This window comes from Bombus fervidus, chromosome 9 (genome assembly GCF_041682495.2).
Source record: "Bombus fervidus isolate BK054 chromosome 9, iyBomFerv1, whole genome shotgun sequence".
Classification (NCBI taxonomy): Eukaryota; Metazoa; Arthropoda; class Insecta; order Hymenoptera; family Apidae; genus Bombus; species Bombus fervidus.
In genome coordinates this window covers 6392554-6415090 of record NC_091525.1, presented here as the reverse complement: position 1 = coordinate 6415090, position 22537 = coordinate 6392554, and the positions used below count along the sequence as shown (strand labels likewise).

General features: G+C 39.2%; 1 protein-coding gene across 1 annotated transcript in view; it reads left to right on the top strand.

Annotated features, from left to right (window-relative positions):
* Positions 1 to 811: 811 nt before the first annotated feature.
* Positions 812 to 22537, top strand: part of Cpx (synaptic transmission protein complexin) — a 329323-nt gene continuing 307597 nt past the window's right edge. The window contains exon 1 of the mRNA XM_072010352.1: positions 812 to 1164. The gene's annotated coding sequence lies outside the window, so the exon portion shown is untranslated. The remainder of the gene's footprint in view (positions 1165 to 22537) is intronic.

Below are 22537 nucleotides of genomic sequence, written 5' to 3'. Positions count from 1 at the left end.
TTCAAAACTGATACACTACATATGAATTGAATTAACTTTTGTATTAGCAATATTTTACCACACTGGTAATAGTCGTCTATTCTGTGAAATTGTACGTATATTACATTTATTCATTGCCCTCATTAAATATGAATCCATTTTGTAAAATTGCCATGTTTTTCTACTTCATAAACTTTCTTTCATCCGCCACTGTATATACACAGTGTATATAACGAAATCAGTATGCCAATGGGTTAGAGAATTCGATGAGAAGCAAAAAAAAGGCATCTCACCGTAAGAAAGAGTAGGAAATTAATCGAACAGGCACGCGAGAGATCCAAGGAGTACAGGAAGCAGATATTAAGGTGAAGGAGAATGTAGAAGTGCAGGAATACCGGGTGACACTCGCGTATAAAGCAAAAGAAGGGGTGGTAAATAAGGGATAAGGAAAGAGTGAGGCGCGCAAGGGGTGAAAGGAGAAAGAAGGAAAACAAGGAGGAGGAAAGAAGGGAAAGGCAATAGGTATAGAACATAGAGATAGAAACGTGTGGAACGCGTACGCCCCGCCCTCTTCTCGACTCGACTCGTCGCCCTCCTTCTCCCTTTTCCTCTCGAACCCCTGGCGATAGGGTTCCGTTGGTCGTGCACCCTCTTCGACCCTCTGTCGGTGTAGCTTTCTCTGTCTCTCGTCTTTTCTCTCCTCTTCGCGCTCGTTCGCTAGCTTACCTCATACCATTTTCGATGGATCGATGGTAATTCGGGTAACCCTCCGCGGCGTGGCGCCACCGTCGCCGCCACAGCAACTCAGCCGCTCAGTCGGAACTCGGGTTCACTCAGTCTACGACCGTTTGCCACGAGACTTCGATCACATCGGTCTTTCCTCGTCTCTCTCTTCCTCTCCTCCCTTCTTTTTCCCGCTTGGAGGACAGAAAGCAACTACCACCACCACCGCCACTCGACGCCGTCGACGCCGACGCCGCCGCCGCCACTATCGCCACCACCACCGCCACTGTCACCGCCACCGACGACCGGAGAGACGCACGTAGTCTAAACGTGAGACTCGTACGGACGTTGTCGTCGTCCTCGCCGGTTGCCTCTTCGTACACTCTGTTTTTCGAGCCAGCCCTCCGGTTGTACATCGACTTCGTCCATCGTCAACCATCGTCTCCGATCAACAACAAAAAGGTCAGTCACATTAATATCCCATTTTATCCGATGTAATTCACGCATCGTTGTATACACCGGTGATCGCCGTAACTCTCACTTTTCCGTTATTTAATACGCGGTCTCTATATGCTACGTATTCTCTCGCTCCTCCCTCGTAGTCGTCGTTTTTCTACGCGTTCCGTAGAAAGACGTGTTATTTATACGGTCTCCTTGTCCTTGTTGATACAACAGTACACGCGACGTTGTTTGGCGTTATCGGAAATATGGCCATGTTTGTTCTTTATCGTGTTAGACGATCGAGCTGCGATATCTGTAAGAATTTCGACGAACGAAACCTGGTGGAAAGAAATCCGCGGGAGGTATCGAAATATTTTGAACACGAAGCCGCGTCGAGTCGAGTTGCAGCTAAGTTCACGATGCATCGCGCGTACCCAAGTACGTTGTCGTCTCTCATCGGCGTATTTTTCTCTCTGTTTTCGCCTCTCTTTTTCGTGGCCGCGAGAGGCACCAGTTTCGGTGCCACAGCTCGATAAAACGCAAGGGTTAGGCCGCTGCAGGTCTCCTCCATCGATCTTGAACGCTAAGTCGCCGACGTTCGTGGCTTTCCACCTTCTCTGGTGGCCGTGTGCACGGTGCACCCGTCGTCAAAGTCTCCGCGCGATTTCCCCGCGGAAACCTTCGCCACGTCGTTATCGCTCTCTTCGTCGCACGTACCCCGCACCGTACGGCCTTTAACCTGCTGCCGTGTATTTCGCTTCGATGAATTTCGCGTTGCTAACGAACCATGGGAAATTCCGCACGCGCATCTCCGATCCGTAAACAAACTCCTAAATGAAATTGAACGTAAACAATTCGAGCAGTAACATTTTTTTCTCCTCTGCTCTCTCCGGCCGATATGCGGAAAGATACGCTCCGTTGGAATATTTGCGTACGAATTTTACCGTGATGTTTTCGCAAGCGAAACGGTGGAAATTGCATTCTGGGCAACCGGAATGTTATGTTAACGTAGCGTTATCATTCTCCGTATTGGGTAAACCGGGGTTCCATTAGGGAAATGTAGCTTCGGAGGGTCTTAAATTGAGTGGCAGTTAAAAGGGAACCATTTCTGTGATGTATGCGGCTTGATGGTACGTTGAAGGTGTATCGAGAGCGCATCGTTCGTTGCTCCGAAACGAGCGTGTTCTCGAGGATAATCCATTTGGATCGATGTCTAATTCAGCAACCATCTGCCTTCGATATTTACGTCCCTTTCAGTAGCGCGAATGAACTTTCGCTATTCTTGTTAGCTTTGAGAAATAGAAACGCAAATGAATGGGCGAAAAGATGCCAAGAGTTCGTTTTGGAACGTTAGAGAGATACAACGGTGAAGGAAAGAAAGTTGCAAGGATAAGCGGTACAGAAAAGTACTTCAACCTTTGAAAACAAATTTATTTGACAAGAACGATTAAATTCTTCGTAGTAAAAAACGTTCAGTATGAGGTTACTATTAATGTAATGTATTTGTACTCGTGCACAAGTATGAATTTTAAACTTTCATGCTGCACGCCACCGCAAGGAAACGACGAAGGAAGATCGGAGATCTTTTGTTCCTTTTTCTACACTTATACAAATGAGAGCATAAATGGACGCATAAGTGGAATAGTACAAGCAAAAAGTCTTCAAAACTAATTATTCGAGTTCCTACGTTTATTCGTTTCGCCGTAGGATATTAAGCGGCATTGCGATTATCTCGTACCGCGTGAAATTCCTAAGAAAATATAATCTTCCGAAGGTACAGCAATCGAGGGAGGTTTCCAGCGTCTCCACCAAAGTTTTCAATATGTAGATTCGAATTTACCAAGTTCAAGTGATATTTAAGGCTCGAAACTTGCCGTGCGAATTATTCGCAAATCCATTTGTTGGTTGGCGATCGTCGAACCCTCTCCTTCGTAACGTAACGTGAATTCGAAATTTCTTTAGCAGACATTTCTCAACTTCAAGAAGTTAGCTTACCTCGAAAATTAATTTCCTTTTGTCAAGCGGTGTTATTACCAACTTTACTTTATACTTGTTAGTCGGTCGGAAGGTTCGATTCGTCGTTGTCACAACCATTTGCCAACTCTGTGTCTGCCTACCCAATCTCTGCAGGTTCTCCAACCATTTAACTTGATAAATGTACGTTGCACGGCCTCGTAATTAATGACAGAGGTGATACGCTGCTGTCTGATTATGCGAATAGGCTTAACTCCGGTGCAATGAATCACAGACGTCTGTCGGTGGTGTGTCTGTTACCCCTGACGATCGTCGAACATATTCCAAAGCGTCAATGGTTGACTTGTTCTTAGCCGGCTGACCGTGGATTCATGAATCACGAGACGTCAGCTCCCGGACGAAGTGGTATATACTATCCCCGTGGTAGAAAATTCTCTAAAAAATCTCTCGCCAGTTGCTCAAAGATTCCGGATTTATACAGATTCACGCGAGAAAATGATTTCTTATCTCCGGACGTTATTTATCCCGACTCACGCGAAAAAATGATTTCTTACAATTTAAAGAGTAAGAATAATTCGATATTGGAAAAAGGTCGAACGTATAATGAAACGTTCGCCTCTCGTCAATTTCTCAGTTTCATTACACAAGTACACGATTAATATTCAATTCTCAAAGAACAAACGACGTACTTCTATGAAAATTCATTCTTTCCAAGAGGATGAAACAAATAATGATAACTTGTGAGATAAAAAGGAACAGTTTTTGTAATGTCATCACGTTCTTATGTCTTTTTCTTTTTTTATTCTTATTTATTTATAGACGCGAGAAACTCTAAACGAATAAAAAGAAAGAGGACATACAGAGTAACCTATAAATAGGACAGTGAGATAGGTCGGATAAAAATCTAAAACCAGGTAGGAGCTTGTATGTGTTGAAATAAATGAGGCAATTGATGAAAAAAGATCAGTGGCTGCAGTGAGCATCGATCAGTGTGGCTTCTGAACCACTCGTCCTTCAGATAAATTGCAAATTATTCTCCGATTATTACCAGATGTTTAAAGCGCATAATTATTTTATTTATTTCATTTATTACGACAGGATAGCTTGTTTAGATCGCGTAAATATAGTTTGTCGAGGAAGAAAATACCCGAGAACGAGGAGTTAGATTTTCCCTCTATCAGGCAGGGATTTTTCCGTTCTTTTGACTGTGAAATTTAAGTTCACACGCGTCGGAGCTCTTTCTCACGGTCCTAAGAAAATTCTGTCTGTTCGCATAGAGTGGCCTCTTTCCGCATTCCTACGGCACGTAGCATCGAAATTGAGACGTCCTTCCTGGGGAGTAACGTCTCCTCGGCGTTCTGCCCGACCGCATTACCATTTTTCGGCAATCGAACCGAATCGATAGCTCGCTACTCTGGCGCCGTTGCTCCGCCGTCGAGGCGTCGTTAAATCGACCCCGATTCGACCCTATAAATCGCGTGTAAACTGACTTTCTTTCTATTTCACCGTTTCGTTCGAATGCTATCTTACCGGTCGTAATTTACATTTTGCGTCAAGGAGATGCTGATTTCAGATAGTCCAGTCTGAGACTTATTACGTTCTCCGGAGTGCTTTGGGATTTCAACGAATATCCGACTAGAATCTTGGCGTTGATCAGAAATAATGTCGCGATTAGTTCTCTCGATAGTGACTCGAACGTTTACGATTTATGTGTATCTTATCTGTATCGTCGAGAATATTGCTCGAGTTCTTTCAATATCCGAGGATTTTACTCTTCCAGCGTGGATTAAAATCTCGGGGTGCCGCAATAAGTATATTTGAAAAGTAAAAAAGGAAGTCGATTCATGTGGATTTTGCATATAATTATTTATCTATTGGTTAATACGTAGTCTTCATGTGGTAAATATTGATTTATTTAGGAAATAGTGATTTATTTATGTATCCTCGGTAAAATTATCAATTTTAATAATTCATAAATTTGCGAATAGTTTCAGCGAAAGAGTTAAAGAACGTTGGAAAATTTTCCCATTTACTTTTGAAATACTTGCATCCAGTTTTATACGCACGTACGTATAGAAGCTCGTGTTCTTGTCGTCTTTATCGATCCAATTGTATCTTTCTAACGTTAACGAATATTTCAAGTTTAAGGGAAATATGAAAAAATGGTTATTGGTATGCTGAACATTTTCTTCAAATATTTCAAATCTGTTTCGTTTGTTAAAATAGGAGCAAGATTGAATTCCAGAAACTCGAGAAATACGGTGACCCAATAATAGACACGGACAGTCGATCGCTTTAGTATTCGGAAGATCGTTCGAAATAGGAAGGCACTGTCATATTTTCTACAACGAATGATTATTCGATAGTCAAATTGCTTTGTCGATGGGATGATTCTTTAAACGACGCGATGTCCTCTTAACCCGGTCACCGGGTAGCGTAATGGACGACCCACCCACTTTCTTGGCTGACCAAACACCGGCCGATACTACTAATCCCTGCGCCGAAAAATTCAACCTGATCGACCGATAATCGAATATCGGATTGTACTGAATCATGTTCGACGAAATGCTGAAACGTGGAAAATATACGAAGGGAATAACGTAAAATAAATCAACGAACGTTCGAACAATGAAGTACGGGAAGCTCGTTAAGCGGAACAATTCGTTTCTATTCGAGGCATAAAAACGATTATAATAACGTAGCAAGGGTTGGAGAGGCGATAGCGCATACAAAGATAAATTACAGGCCATTGGCTCGAATTATACTGTTTATCCACTCGCTAAAAGTGAACCCTCGAAACGGTGTCTTTCTGCTGAAAGAAGTACTAACCTCGTTACCATTAAGCAAATTTAGCAGTGATATTTTTTTCTAAGTGAGGGCGATTTAGAGGGTGTAGAGGGATGGAGACAGACCGATGAATGAGAGAAAGTGGCGGTCTGAAGGACGAGTTGTCGAGTAAGGCTAAAGAGGGGTGACAGTTCCCTCTTAACGAATTGGAAAGCGTACATACCTAATGGCAGAGAGCTTTCGTGGAAACTAATTTCGAGCAGTCTGGACTTACGAGCCCATGAGTTCGTAAGTAATTTTGGAAAGGCTTTGAGAGGTCGCGATGATAATTCGACCGGCGTCGAACTTAGGCGAACTAAGGGTAGGTCATGGTGCGCCGGTCTGGAGTGTTAGATGAAAGAAAAAGGGCGGAACCGAGCTGGAAACAAACGGAGTCTCCAAACGTATATTACAAGATTCGTAACTTACCTCGACATCGATCGAATCCGATTGCAGTGGCGAATGTTTTGAACTTGAACGAATCGAAATCCTTTAATGATCAGACGAAAAGAATGAGACGTATAGGTAAGCTCATCTAACACAACATGCATAATGATACAAGCACATTGTGCTTTTCTCTGTGTTAATATATTTTTATTATTAACTCACTATTTATTAGAATTACGACGATTATTGCAGTAACTGTCTAACAAAAATTGGAAGAAAATCGTTTGATTAATTATTTAATCCTTAAAATCTAGTGGATTTTATTTATAGTTATTTCATATTTGTTGGTCAATGTATAAAAATCTTGGTGTAGTAGATTTTAGAATAGATTTTCGAAAAAAAATACGAAGTATAGTGGTATATAAAATTGCTAAAACAAACTTCTCGTTATGATATTTGGAGCGTGTAACAAATATCTGTATTTACACATATCTTTAGACGTGTTCATAAAAATTTGAATTCGCAGAAAAATCCATTGTTTTAACAATTTCTATTTTCTGACGTGCTCATGCGCTATATCGCTTTATTTGTTCATCAAATACTATTCCGTAAATCTCTGCTCATACCATTCTTTTGGCCTTTTGATCGCGAAATACAATGAACAAATAGCTTAATCTATTTAATCAAACCACTTCGATTATGTTGTAACGTGTTTGCGTATTTTAAGTCGATTTTTATCCTCCGAGCTTCAATTCCTATTTTAAGCCACCTTTTGTTCGTTACTCTGTGTACATGGTGTTATAATCACCTTGTTTTTCAACGGTTCAGTATCAATTACGTCACTTTGCTGTTAAACGCTTGATTGTATTGTTTACTCTGTAGCGTTTCGAAGACCTTTAAAGTGTAGGATCTTGTTAGGAAACTATTAGCTTTTACCTTATACACAGAACTTTGTAGTTAGAATTAGGATCTCGATAGATACATCTATTTAATCGAATGAACAGGATAAGAAAGAAGACCGAGAACGTTTAACTGAATTCTCGTTAGCTCGTCCATTGTGGGAAACTCTAGAGCTGCTGTCAGATGTTGAGATATGGGCGTGAGGTCCTACAATCAGGGCAATCTTTTAGACGATTCGAAATAAGTCTGGGGAAATAGGCAGGTATAAAGAAAAAAGACAAGAATTTTATTGCTATCGAATTGTTGAATAAATATTAGCTGTTGTAGTTTCAAGTTGTTCATTTTGGAAGAATACAGAATTTCATCGTCGAGCTGATAGATTGATCGAAAGATTCCAGCCAAATAGATTCCTCGCTTTCTATTCCAAAACTAATAAAATATATCCGAAAGGATTTTAACTAAATAATATTACAAAATAAACAGTTGTTACCTAATTATATAACATCACTTCAAATTGTTTTCAATATTATAATATAAAGCGAAAAACCTATCACATGCACATTTTATGTGAATCGTAATCTACTAATTTTCACGAAAAGTAGGAAGAAAACGGCGGTGTCGCAGAAACCCGTAACCAGCGTACCCCTTCTGCACGAAATGTATTTTGGCAAGGAATAGAATTAAATTTTTACTCGGCGTTCGTACACTTGGGATTGCCTGGAGCACAATAGTTCCGGCGGAACGCAAACAGAGGAACCAGTGCATCCGGTCGTCGATTTTAAGGTACAAACTCTACACACTGTTTTTCTCATGCAGTTTCAGCATTCGTTGCCGGCTGTTATCCTTGGCATCGTGCTCCTTTTGTTCCTCGCGTATGTCTCTTTCGGCCTTTCCTCGCGTTCGTTCTATATCTCGCCTCCCTTTTGAAATGGCAACGCACCGAGAGAGGCCATCCGTCGTTCTAATTCCTGCTTTTTCTTCTTTTTTTCTTTTTTCTTTCGCGAAATTGTGTGCTTTTGCATCACGGAGACGATACGTTACGCGCGTTCCGTCATTCTATAGATAATTTCGCAGACGATGCATAACGCGTGTCCCGTCATTCTAGATAATTTCGTTGTGTCGTCGCGATTGCACAGACACGATGAATCGTTTTCGAGCCAAGCCCCTTGATTATCGATTGGCCACGGCATATCGTCAACGATTATCAGTTTCGAATATAGCCTGTGCTATCCGTTGCCTCGTATATCGGCTATCGCCTCGTGTACACCGCCGTCAGCTCGATTATGCTTATATCTCGATAACGCGATTGGTCCCACGCGAAAGATTAAACCCCTTGTCGCTGTGCAATTCACGGAAAGTTTCGCGTACAATTTCACCGAATTCAGCTATGTATCACCACCTCGTAATCGTCCCCGATCGGAACGATAAAATTTCTCTTCCCCAAAATGATAAGGTACGCTCCAATAAATATGAGAACACTTGCTGACCTCGTATTGAACGCGATAATCGATGCAGATTATTAGAGAAATTATTGTAATTTTGTACTGGCGCAAGATTACGACTTGAGACGTAGAACGGGGAATTGTGAAAATTATTTGCAAGAATTTTGGAGAAAATTGACAAACTATATGTCGCAACAGTACTGTGGTGTAAATGTCACTGGCGGAATTTGAAATGAATTACGTAAGTCAGAGTTGAAATCTGTGTTAAAAATATAGCTAAATCTTTTTTTCATATGACGTTATGGAATCGCAAAATTTCAAATAGAATAATAGAATAATAATAGAATTATTGTTTAAAGAGACAAGCTCTTTATCTGTAAATATTTTCACTGCTAAATTGCGGATAGAAGATTAATAGAAAGTTTCTCGAAATTAATAGAATTTGTAACGTTAATGCAAGCACTGATATTTAAGTATTTAAAGTTGGTGTGAAAATAATAGTTTCGTGAATGTAGAAGTGAATTAATGGAATATTCAGATTATTGACAAGCCTTTTTAAGAACGACATGGTACACGTTTGATATCGTACCTGTCGTAAAATATCTAGTTTATCCTTTGATTTACTTTCTCGATCTCTTTTTCTTTTTATATCAATCTAGTTGATACGGCCAGAGTATATTTTATGAAGGGCTTCGAGCTTAAAAATAAAAGGCAGATTCGGGATGGCTGGAAGAGGCAGCCGGCGATCGATCTGTCCATATTTGTCTATTTGCTTTTAATCTCGTAAAGGAGCAAAGGTCGAACTCCGTCCGTAAGCCTATTAATCTTTAGAAATTAGGTCATCGTTGTTGTCCGATATTAACCGGCCAATCTTTTTGCTTCGTAGATGGAATATCTTGATGTTATTCCAATGGAAGGTATATCGATTTTATGTCATATTCTCATATTTTAGTTACCAGTAGGTAAGTTTTATCGTGGAAAAAAAAGACGATATTCCATATGGGTTCTTAAGCACGTATTGTATTTGCCTTTAAACAATTCCCTCTGGGACACACGTGTGAAGGTGTAGGACGTTGTTTAATGATAAACACGTGACAAGCGTCACGCTAATCGTCAGTCGTGTAATTTCTTGTAGACACAAGCATGGCGAAAATCTTCAGGAAAGTGAAAACGTTTCGTTCCCGTTGTAAGTATTAAACTGGTTGAAGAACTTCTGAAAAATATTTTCCTCTCTTTTTCTCTGTGTCTACGTATCGTCCATTTAATTCTACGACTTTTCCCTGTCTATTTCTCAACTGATTAATATCTCTTATAAAAGATTATTGGCTGCGTAGAGTGTACGAAGTCAAAACTAAATTTGCAAAATAGTTTTTCGTTTTCCTCGCTGACCTCCTTTAAACTGTACTACCTTTGAAATATACGTGTGATTTATCAAAGAAAAAGATAATATCACATTGACAGATAGTGTACGGAATATTTTCACCAACATACTATCTCGTGTAGCGAGGAAAGGTTTTCTTCTCTGGAAAGTCGCTCAATTATTTATCCTCTTTTGCCGGTATGGTTTGTCGGTCAGATATCCAGGAGAAAATACAATTCTAAAATTCGAACGAGCGTATCCGATAAGGCGTGCGAAATCTCGAGAGGAAACAACGGAGAAGTTCGGGCAGGATTCCAAGATGCATTTCGACTGGTCGAAACTCGAGTATATTCACGTGTCTACGCGGCAAACCCCGTGGTCGATACAATTCTCGGGAGCAACGCCAGTGGAAAGCTACAAATGCCTTCATAATGTACTTCGGTTGTCCTACAGACCACCGAGATACCACTTCGAGCCCATCGGTGACGGTGCAAGGACGCCATTTGTCAAGGAAAGCCGTGACCTTTCGCGATATCGCTCGCCGATTGACCGTGTTCTTTCGCCCTTTTCTTCTTTCCCCAGTTCTACGAACCGTGTCTCCCTTTGTCATCCATTTTTAACAATGCCGCCTCGTTTAATCGTCGCCCGAAAGTATTCAGACACCTGCTCACTTCTGACGCGATGTAATTTAAGTAGAAAAATACTATCGAATCGCACTGGGACGATTTTATTCTTCGTAATTAATACAGCTATTTATAATACATTTATGACAATTAATTATGTGGTATGGTGGTGGTAGACTGGTGCGTATTAAACGTCTATAATATCATTCATTAAATTCTGTCCTATGTTAATTATCAGTCGCATCAAAGAAAAAGAAATTTGTTATAAATTACGTATATTCAAAATTAGGAAGATTTATGATACAAAATATTAAAACATTATAGTGTCATCATAAATAATCGGAATATTCTTATGTGATGTATTTGTATGAGCTTAGAATCGCAAATGGAAGTTATGTCTCTCTTGTAATTCGTAAAAATAGTTTCTAGAAATTCTTGTATCGTTATTTTACACGAATGCAAAATCATTGTCGTATACTTGTTCCTTTCATTAATTAAATCATTCCTCGTATTTTATATTACACCAGAAGATGCCGTAATGCTCATGGACAGGAATGTAGGTAGTAGCACCAGCAGTAAATAATAAAACGTTTCACTGTTACTAATTTGTCTGTTAATAATTAATTTAAATTTGAAGTCTGCTGATCCCATAAACATAAATTAGTAATTAATAGCTAATTTGTAGCCTTTCGTAGAATTCGCGTAATGTTACTAGAATTTCAAAGTATCCAGACGCTTATGAGCGATATAATCGCCGAAAGGTTTGCGTATGGTACGGTAAAATAAAATAAAAATTCGTAATGGTAACAGTTTCGAAGATTAGTTTAGTTCCATTCCTTGACCCGGTTAAATTTAGTCCGGTGTCTGTTTTTAACGGCTGTAAAAGGGATGCTGCCAGCACGACTGGAAAGATAGACTTTCGACAGAAATAACTGCTTAAACGAACGGATATAATTCACTCGACCTATATCGCTAATTCGGTAAATGTAATCTAGGTCGATCGAAAACGGCAACAAGATACCCGCAGAGGAGACGAAAACGTTAAGGCAATAGCTCCTCTGGAAATATCGCTGAATAGCGATATTCAGTCGTTGGGAAGTGGTTTCGCGTCTCTACATTGGCGAAACAATGTAACCGTATGAATTATGATTTAACATTCGCTGTTTCAATAACGGAAACAGCTAGCAAAATATTTCGGTTGACCTAGATCGAGTCGTGATGTCCGTTATATGCGATGAACGTTATTAACGTGCGTCTGTTATAATTGATAACGTTCGAAATCGTGTTAATTTATTTTTCGCGAAAACCTCTTGCTAAGCTAAAAAATACGCCGTGTCTCGTTTAACGTTGGCGCATAAATGTTGGGGAAAGAGATGAAATTCAGAATGTTCCAATTACGAGAAGCAACGAATCGGACGGTTTAATAAATACACCTCCCCCACTCGAAAAAAATAGGAGGGATCAACAAGCATAATAATAATAATTTATCGCACGATACACATTGGGGGATACTGTCAGCTAGTTATCATCAATGTCATGCTAAATCTTCGGCTGCCGACCTACATTATAAATCAAGGATTAACATCGACCGCGATTCAAAATCCTATTACACGAGTAATTTATGTCTCATTCAGAGGGCGTGCGGGAATGAGAAAAAGAAAAACTTTTGTGCCGCATGGCGGTGGGCCATTTGACTTCGTAATTTCTGCGGCCGGAAGCTACAGCCCTGCTAGATGGAACATTTTGGTAATAAGTCGACGAGGGGAGGTTTTATCCTTTTTGCAATAGTCCGGCGTGCGTTGAATTTCCCGTGAAACCGTGAACTAAAATTTTACAATGGTGCGTGGCCGTCATGCTAAAGTAATTAAATTAGCCGTACTTTCTATATCCATTATGGCGGCGTAATGAGAGTAACAAAATTATATTACATTACCAACTTTAATATAATATATTGCACCGGGAATTTACATGCATTAACCGTATTGATACGTTACGTATCATTAAATTACCGTGGTTATTGTTTCCGAATATTCAACAGCCCTTGTCCTCTTCAAAATGCAAATGTTCTTAGAATGGAAGATCCGCGGTGTTAACCACGAGAATCGTTCCTTCTTAAGTTTTATCCCCCCGCGTAGTTCCTGACCGATATATTACGCGAATGTTGAGCCACTTTAAAACTTTCCTTACCGCGACTCGAATAAATCATGATGCCGTACCTCGTATGGGTAACGGTGCGTGATGTACGGCTACAAGATCCGTCCGAGACATCTTTGAGGTTGCAAATGGCGTTATTTTTCACCAGACCTTCTGCTTTTCCTTTTTTTTTTTTTTTTGTCGTTGCAGGCGTTGTAGCTAGATCTGACCATACATATTCTAGTTGGCGGCTATTTTTCTTGGAACCCGAGCCCACCAGTATGTTTAAGTTCAGACGTTTATTTTACGATAAATTATTATACCGCGTCGTTGTAAATCCTGCGCGTACCAGGCAACTGATACGGTTAATGTCGCAAGCTCTCCAGTTTAATGTTGTTATTCTGTACTATCCAACTATAGTCACTATACAAACGAAAAAATTCTATCCGAAGAAACTTATTTTCGCACGTAGAATAACCCGCTACCTATCGTCCATTGTTGTCTAGTCGAGAATTAATTAAATACACGTATATTCGATGAATTTGCAAGCTGGATTTTCCTCGAAAATGAAGCCTCTAACGCGTTCCCGTTATTCTCGATTTTCGACTTATTTCGAGTCATGGAATCTGTCTGACTTCACATGTACCAGAATTTAGAATGAACGGTGCATGTTGTGCGGCGAAGTGCTCGTCTTGCAACTCCTGTTCTCTGTTGAATCGTAAATACGGAGACGAACTTGTGTCTCGAAGTAGGAAATATACGCAGGTGTCTGTGCAGATGTAGCGTATGCATCCGCGTGAGTTTCGGAGTCGAAGCTCATTCGCAGAACGACAAATTACCAGTTGGATTAATCCGCCGGATGCCTAGTTGCACATACTTAAGATGCATACTACCGGTGCATATAGATAGCTGCATATGTAGGAGGATGAATTGTCTTCGTTGCACAATGAATCTGCGCGCTGTCTGATGAAATCCTTATCTGTTTTCCTTCCTACGACGCACAAACGTCTCCGTTTCCTTCCAATTAGAAAAATAGACGATACATATTTAGTAGTTTGTTTGTTTCTACTGTACTCTCATTGTTGGTTCTATTCTCGTACTACAGTCATTTCGCGCGTGTTAAATTTTTGCAGTGTATATTTCGATATTAATCATCGAGCGGAAACTGAATTATTGTTGTTACGAAAGTTGAATATTTTATATTGTGTAACGATAAAGCGAAGAGTCGAATAAGGTTGATTTATCTGAATGCGATAAATTTGCATTTTGCGGAAAATAAAATCCTTTATACGTTAGCTTGTTGAATAATGAAACGAATAATTCTACGTATATGTAAAATTATTCAGGATTTATTAACGGCTAGAGGTGCTGTTGAATAGCGTTTATTAAACATACAGCTAGCTAAACAGGTTCGATGTTTTGCCAATTGATTCGTCACAAAAGGATAGATTATGTGTCGAAGCCAACTACGAACCAACATCGAAATCAAGTATATCTCACGTACGACCGGACTGTAGGATCGTAGTTGTATTTTTTACACTTTGCAGGAAATTCACGTTGAAAAATCACGTGTGCGGTTAAAAGACACGGAAAAGTGGTTGCAAGAAATATGGCCACGTCCGTGCAAGGATTAAATTGTAGCCTTAGTGGGATACAGAGTCATTACAGTATCTCACGAGCATAGGAAACTAAATCTGGACGTCACGAGTCGTTGGTAGCAAAGCAGAAAGCAGCTGACTGTGTTACATCTTGTCCCGCTGTGCCTGACCCAGAACAAAATACATCTTTCAACCGACTTGGACTAGGTTGTCGTTGCATAATATGCTCGAACTCGCGGTCACTCTTTGAGAACCTCTTGGACGTGAAGCTGGCTACTTCCGAAGCGCTCATTCTCACATCCTTTACCATTACATTTTTCTTTATCCTTTCTCACATTCATCCTTCCTTTCAATTTTCCTTATCTTCTCTTTTAGTTTAGTTTCCTCGATCCTCCTCTATCTCTGTCATCTCTGCGCGCTTCGTTTCTAGTCTCTCGTAACACCATCTCTATTCAACCATCCAAAATATTTCCTCTGCTCTCTCGTCCTTTTCGACGGCAGCGCACGCTCGCGTTTTCTGACTGTCCGTATCTTCGTCTCACACCCGCTCCAGCTTTGTCTTGATAGTTTGAGTGGTGGTAACGTGCCGCCTCCTCGTATCAAAATATGGCATCGAACGATGCGGTATCTTCCTCGATGAATCACTAGCGTCGCGCGACCATATACCGCATAGCGATTTACTACGCTCCCCGGAATTATTCTGTCGTGTAGGATGGTATGCAAATATAGCGATCCATGAAATTGATCGAACGTCTTCTCAATATTGTCGTTGCGTATAAATCGAACGGTAAATCATAGTCGAAAATAATCGTATTTCGGTTGTGTTTTATTTTTTGATAGAGTTCCCTTAAATTGCGGTGCTATATTCACAGAACATTGTACCTTTATCGCAATGTCGCGAAGAAGATTTCAGTAATCTCTTTCTACTTCTACGTGCTTACCTTTTGACGCGTTGATCTCGTAATTACAAATAATTGCACGTCTTTACTTTTCCCTCGGAACGTTCCAAATTTATTTCAATATGCTTCGAACACGAGCTACCAAATACGAGAATATATGATGTAACGAGACGAAAAAGTTATTAATTTGAATATTGGAAATATTTGACCAATTGCACGAACTGTGCTGTGTGCAGGATAGAACGTACAGTTTAGAAAATTAAACGCAGAGATTGCATTTTACGGTCTGATTACACGTTGGCCTCCCTTCGTGCGACGATTATTCACGACTGTTCAACTTCTTTGTTGCTTCCTCGTGTTTGTTACCACCGCAATATTTCCCTTTCAGCCCGATTTGATATATTATATAGCATTGGACATTTCTGAAATTACTAACCAGACTTTGCTCGGCAATCCTCGAAGAAGTACGAACGTTTTATTCTTTCTTCTCTTTTACGTGTTGAAAAATTTGGTTAATTAAATTTGGAATATAAATAAAGCAGTGGTTTTTACAGCGGTTCTTTTAGACAAAATAGCTCCGGGGCTATACAACTGCGGTGAGATATTTTTAATTACACGCGGAACCTACAGAATCGAGTAGAGTAAGAATTCGTTGCGGATCTCCCTCGGGTTGGGAGGATGAAACCCGATCTTTTCTCTTAAAAGGCAAATTATTCTTGGTGAAAATATTATTCGCTTTCCATTGGGAATTTTCACATTTTCGATTGAAAGCCGCTATCATTGCCTATTATTACAGAAGAATAAAAAAGTATGAGAAAGTGGGCCAATTATTTCGCGTCAAGTAGCCGGTAGCGAGCGAGCCGGTTTCTTTCTCTTAGACTTCGATTAAGAGTCTTCCTCAGGGAGTTTGAACGAAAACGGCCATGGACTCTATCTATATTGTTCTTATTCCCAACTAATAAACTTTGCTTCTGATGAGCTCATCAACCGTCGAATATTGTTACTACACGGAGCCTATTTTTTGCCAATATCTTGCGCGATAGTCGCTTCGATCGTTGTAGATTGCCGCGGAATTGCTCTTCCTGTATTAGAGTCTTTATCGATCGCAGCATCTCCTCTTTAGCGGAAAACTCTCGTTTTTCCTTTCAGATTTTTCTTTCTACAAGTTTCGAGAAACAAATTTTTCATCTTTCATTTCTGTACTTTTCATATGAACGGTATTTTTTTTTTTTTTTTAGAAATTTACAACATTTGATTTAAAAGCACAGACAACTTACACAAATTTACAACTTTGGACAATTGCTTCGTAAATAATTACAGATACAGATAAAAAGTACAGATTTTTTCGAATGGTATTTATGCGACAGTTAGCTTTATTTTCCAATTTTTTCTTTTTTCTTTTAAGAAAAGATATTGCAAAGTAGAGGAGCTATTCATTGTATATGGAACTTCTATTCTTGGAACATCAGTTGGTGGCTGTCAGTCTCGGCAGGGGCTGGCATGTTTGAAATAAAATATTCTTTTGAAGCTTCAGTCTATTATCTGAAACGTAGCGCAGGATTTCTGGAAAACTTTAATGATCGTACAGATGTCAGCAATGTGAAAAAGAGAAAGATTTTTTAAAAGAAATGTCTTTAGAAACCTCTAACAAGCTTCTAAAAAGTGATAAAATTACAATACAAAGGGTAGTCGTTAAAAATATGAAGAAGATTAAATGTGTAGTCCCCAAAATTTCATGACAGCCAAGTCAGAAAACAGTTCCAAGAAATACGCAAAGGAATTTTTAAGATAACATTTTCTCTCTACAAGCTTCATCACTGTAACTTCGTCAGCAGTTTGAATTTTGATAAGCCGCGTTAACATCATTCTACGCATCTAACGGTTTAAGAAAATGAAAAAAGAAAACTCGATTTTTCAACCCAATTTTTGCAAGAGAAGGAAAAAAGTTTCTCATTGAGATTTAATTGAAGAGATATTCCAAAGGTATCATGGGACCTTCGACTTTTGATTTTGTCCGACCCAATACTTGCAATTATCCGTGTACCATTCGCCTAGCATTCCAAAGAGGCAGAGAGAAAAAGAGAGAAAGAGAGAGAGAGAGAGAGAGAGAGAGAGAGAGAGAGAGAGTTCAAAGCGGATCACGTGTCGTTATGATCGGTCGATACGAAACGAATTCCTGAATTTCGAAGCACGATTTATGGAACAAATGGGAAATCTTTCACAGCGACAGGATCGAATCAAAGAAAATGGAAATTTCTTCGATCACGCGTGTCGGATCCGTTGCTCGATATTTACCTACCAATTTTCTACTCTTTGGAACGGTTACAATCTACAGAGGAAGCTTTACACGTTCAAAGTATTTCCTCTGCGTCGTATTTGTCGTATCCTTTGAAGGGTAGAGAGCGTCGATCATACGAAAAGATTGTCTTAAAAAATACGTATTTAGTACAGTAATCTGGCGAAAAGCTAGGGAAAATCCGACATACTCGTATGTTTATTATTCTCGACCTGTGCTGTTCTACCATTGTTTTTATGCTAAGCACGGTTTTTTATTGGATTGCCGGGGGTTACGTGTTTCCTAAATATATCCAAATTGAAACGAGCGGCACGCCAACGTTCAAGGCACACCGGCTCGCCATTTCCAGAATTGTATTCTCCACGGGATTTCATCACGTTTCCCTCTTATACGCACCGATTTACCGACGAAATTGGCCCGACAACGATTCCTAACTCTCTTTTATTACGTTAAAATTGTGAAACTGTTAAATCTCTCGAAATCTTGCCCTAAACCAAAATATCTGTCGTGGTCGGGACAATTCAAATGATAGGAATTATTTTCACGAACATTTTCGAATCTCTAAAGCGATTAATAATAATCAGATCGTGGACGTTTATGTATTTATCGGTAATTTAAAGACACAGAAACATAACGAACACACCACAAATGCAAAGAAATATAAAATATGTAAAGTATGGTACTCGTTGTAACTTTTAATTGATGAACCAATCTTCTGTTTGCTTTCTTTCTATTTCTTTAATTGTATTCGTAAAAGTATGAGTTCGTATAACATTTATGACGATAAATATTTCTGAAATGTTCACGAAAGTGTTGAAAATATCTATACATATACGCTACTAAGTTCAAATAGAAAAGATTGGCAATACAAAATTGATTGACAGCACATTGAACTTAAATTTTGTAAAACTGTTCCTTCATGAAACACGAAAAATGAGACTTGCGAGGGTTTACGATCTCCATGTGAGGTTGCCTGATATAAAGTAAAAAAAAAAGCTTTACTTGAATCGCACGTTGTATACCTGCAATAATCGAAAATGTCTGAACACTTATGGTGTGTAGTTCAGAGGGCATTTTCACGAATATTGACGAGTCCTCAATCACGTTGAAAATTCGAGACGATGAATAATAGGTTCGTCGAGTAACGTTAAAGATGGGATGAATATCTATCCGGCAGGTTAACGATTGATCGCTTCCCTCTCGGATGAGACAATAAATTTTTGATTAAAACGCGAAACGCGCGGCCAAATAGCGTCCGCATGTACCATCTCGCAAGTTATTAGCCTCGCAACGATAAATGAGTACCCTTTAGATGATGCTCTCCTATTTTAATGGAATCTCGCAGCATTGATGAAGACTCTCTTCCGGCTAGAATCTGCCTGGGCGAAGGATCACGTAACTATTAGTTAAATGCATTTAGTGTCTATTAGTGGCGCGTTTCCGCGTCGTGCTATGGATGACTAACAATCTTTGACGGTGTTCACGCAAAAAGGGGCGATAGCCTGCGTCAAAAGGCGTGAAGCATCTCGTAAAAGCATGGAAAATTGCGTTATGAATGCACAGAGGGTTTTAATGGACATTTTGATGTCCAATTACCACGACCATTTCGCTTATAAATTAATTTCTCACGAAGCGCGCCAGCCTCTCGCGACTTCCTCTTCGCAGATGAATAGACACCTTTCGACTTCCATTTGGTCCGGCCAGTTGGACTGGATTGAATTATTTAAGAACGGCTCTTGTAAGGAGATACTTCGCTACCAGATGCTCTTAAATGGACTGCCAGTGAGCCGGCGTTTTTATCGTGAAATTGAAATTGCACCGCGATCCGAAGATAACTGAATATTCGGAAAACGCCACTTTGCTACATTTTCTTGCATTATTCCGACCACTTTCCACTCAATCGTGCTTCTCCCGCGTTTAACAGTTTTTTAAGTTTGAATATAACACGCTAGAATATCGTTGTAAGAATCGGCAGAATAAATAGCAAGCGGACTGAGTTGCTGCGTAAATTCTGTCTGCCTCTTCGTTCACATAAGCTGGCTATTAATCTTATAATAAATTGTGCTTTTAAAGCGTAGCGGGAAGAGAGGAATAACATGTTTTCGTTAGTTGCTACAGTAAAATAAAATATTGTACGCGGATTTTCAGCTATGCGACTGTATCGAACTGGCACATTATTTAAGGATTCACTGTACTTTCTTCTGCACATTCCAAGATATTAATTTCTATAAAACCTTTTGCTCTATTCTGCAACGGCGTTTCGACTTTTTCCATGAAGAAAGTTGTGGTCAGATCGTACATAAGCAGAAGAGATGAGAACAGTTTAAGAATAGATCTTCCCACGTGACAACTTCGATACGACAAATAGAAGGTCGGAAAATTGTGTAAGGCAGAATTCTAGTAAGTGAAAAATTGGCCGGAGATTCGGCAGTCTCGGTACTCTTCCCGCGAGACCATCCACCCTTTCTTCGCTTTTTTATGTTTGCTATTCCACTTCGTTCTTTCTTGTTAGCGTACGCCCTCGAGCTTTCGAGAAGCTGAAAGAGGCGAAAAACGTAAAAAAGGATTAGAAGAATCATCTGTTCTCTCTCCGTCTGACCAGTCTCCGAGTCGTACTACTTGTCTGCCGAGCTAGTTATGCTACGTGACAAGTATATAAATATTTGCGGTAACAGTATCATGAAATTTAATCGAATTTCCAAATTGATGGCAAATTAATATTAATTAATTAAGTTACAATATGTTATTAATTTACAATTAAATAAAAATGTATCAACGGACCTGTACGTTTGTACCTGTTTCAAATAACATGGAAGAATCTTCTTTATCTGACTCATAGTCTAAAATATTAAAAAATTGTACAGCTTTTAAAATAACAAAATAATTTTGCAACTTGTGGTAATTACGAATGCCAATTTTGACTCGTAATATTCTATTTTATATAATTGTAACGATAATGAAGAATCGCAAAACTTTTTCTTCTGAGCTTGTTCTTTAATTTGCTTGAATGATCGTGTCAAAGAAAAACAAGTGTTCGGATATTTTCTAGCAACATTATATTTTTCCTTAGTCCATTGGAGATTATCATAAAAATCGCAAAGCTATTATTTCTTTTTCTGTATTATAGTACATATGTTAGGTCCATGGAGGATTTATATTTCTGTTTGTTCGTCTTTTGGATAACCTGGTAAATGAATATGCAAGACAAGAATATAGTAAAATTGCACGAGCTAAAAGGTACGTTTAATTAAATTGTTTTGCTTGACCCTGCGCGATAGCCCTTTGTACGTATGAAATTTAACATCTTCTCTCATCATACGATATCATGGCTCGCGATAATTTAGTTTTTATCCAGCAAGCTTTACTCTGGTAAAAATTTCTACGCGTTCAGCGAATAATCGTGTTCAGCGATTTGTATCGCATTACGCTTATGCCAATTTATTAAATGTACGATGGATTTAGCGATTTCATCCTTCTTACTCCTTAACACGTTCACAGCCACGCGAGTTTTATATGTTTCGTTCTGAGTGCCACAATATGTCGAAATATGCTGCACCGTAATCACTTGGAAATCACAATTTAATCACAAATTAAATCACAATTTGGAAATCTGTTATGGGGAATGAAATTTATCGTATTTTAATTGCTCTGAAAAATTTGGTGACATGGGTCACTGACGATCGCCGTAACACTCGACGTGTTAACGATTTTCTCGTTGTTTCGCGAGCTTTTATCTCGTTTTCTGGTAATTTTACGGCTGCTTCTTCATGTTCCACGCTATCTGCCTTATATTTCGGGTTTATACGCACGCTGCTCGCCCCCGGAGAAACTTTTAATTAACAAAAATGGGACCGCTTAACGTCACTGGCTCGCTGATATTTGCTAAATATTTTATGTGGCGGAAGAACACACGGAAACTTGTGAAATGGATGAAATTGGACGTCATTGGAACTCGTTGCTACCGAATTCTGGTCGTGTGGTTTTTACGGCGAAGAGTGCGACTGCCTATTCGAGTTTCGCGTTTCTGATTCGCGACACCGACGTCGGTATGAGTGATTCGAAGCTTGGTCTCTACGTTTCATCGAATTTCTACGACTTTGCCGTACATATGCATTTTATCGCGTTCTTTTTGTACATCGGAGCCTGATGGTTAAACGGCAACGACATATTTTCGATGGAAATAAAATGATCTGAACATCCAGCCACACCTTTCCTGTGGAAATTGATATGTCAGGAATGCAGCTTCTGTTCTGTCTTTATTCGCGATATTGTTGACGTTTGACAATCGAATAAAGAGAAAATTGCATTAAATATTTTAGTTCTTGCTTTGTTTCACGTTAACCACGTTTGAATTGATTAAATTGAATTGATAATGAACTATGTTCTTTTTATATATTTGCAAAATAAATAAACATTTTCTGGAGAGAAAATACACTTGACGCCTATGTATCTAACATATATTTGTATAATAATATTATATAATTTATTATTATAATAGGACTCTTTGTCAAGAGATTTCCCGATTTATAATTTTTCCTAGAAATATTATAAATTTGTAACGGTGCATTTTTAAACATCTCAATAATTTTCTGTGAAATACGTTGATAAAAGTTCACTTAGTATATATGTACCACTCGTAATATATGTATTTTCATATGACTTTCATTTTGCTTTTATTCGGTATAATTTTTATACTTTGGTTATTGGTAGTTTTAGAATAAACTTCGTTTGAATTACGCGGAAGCGTAGATGCTGCTACGCATGCGCGCGGTGATGACGCGGGCCGCGTGTTTTGATTTGAGAAATGTCGTGTCAGAAGTCGAGTGATTCGCAATTCGCAAACGACAGTAATAAATACAATTATTACTTAATAATACCTAGATTCGTATCTTTTGATATGTAATAAGTGTATAGATGAGTATAGTAGTATGATGTAATGTATTCGAAAGGTACTAT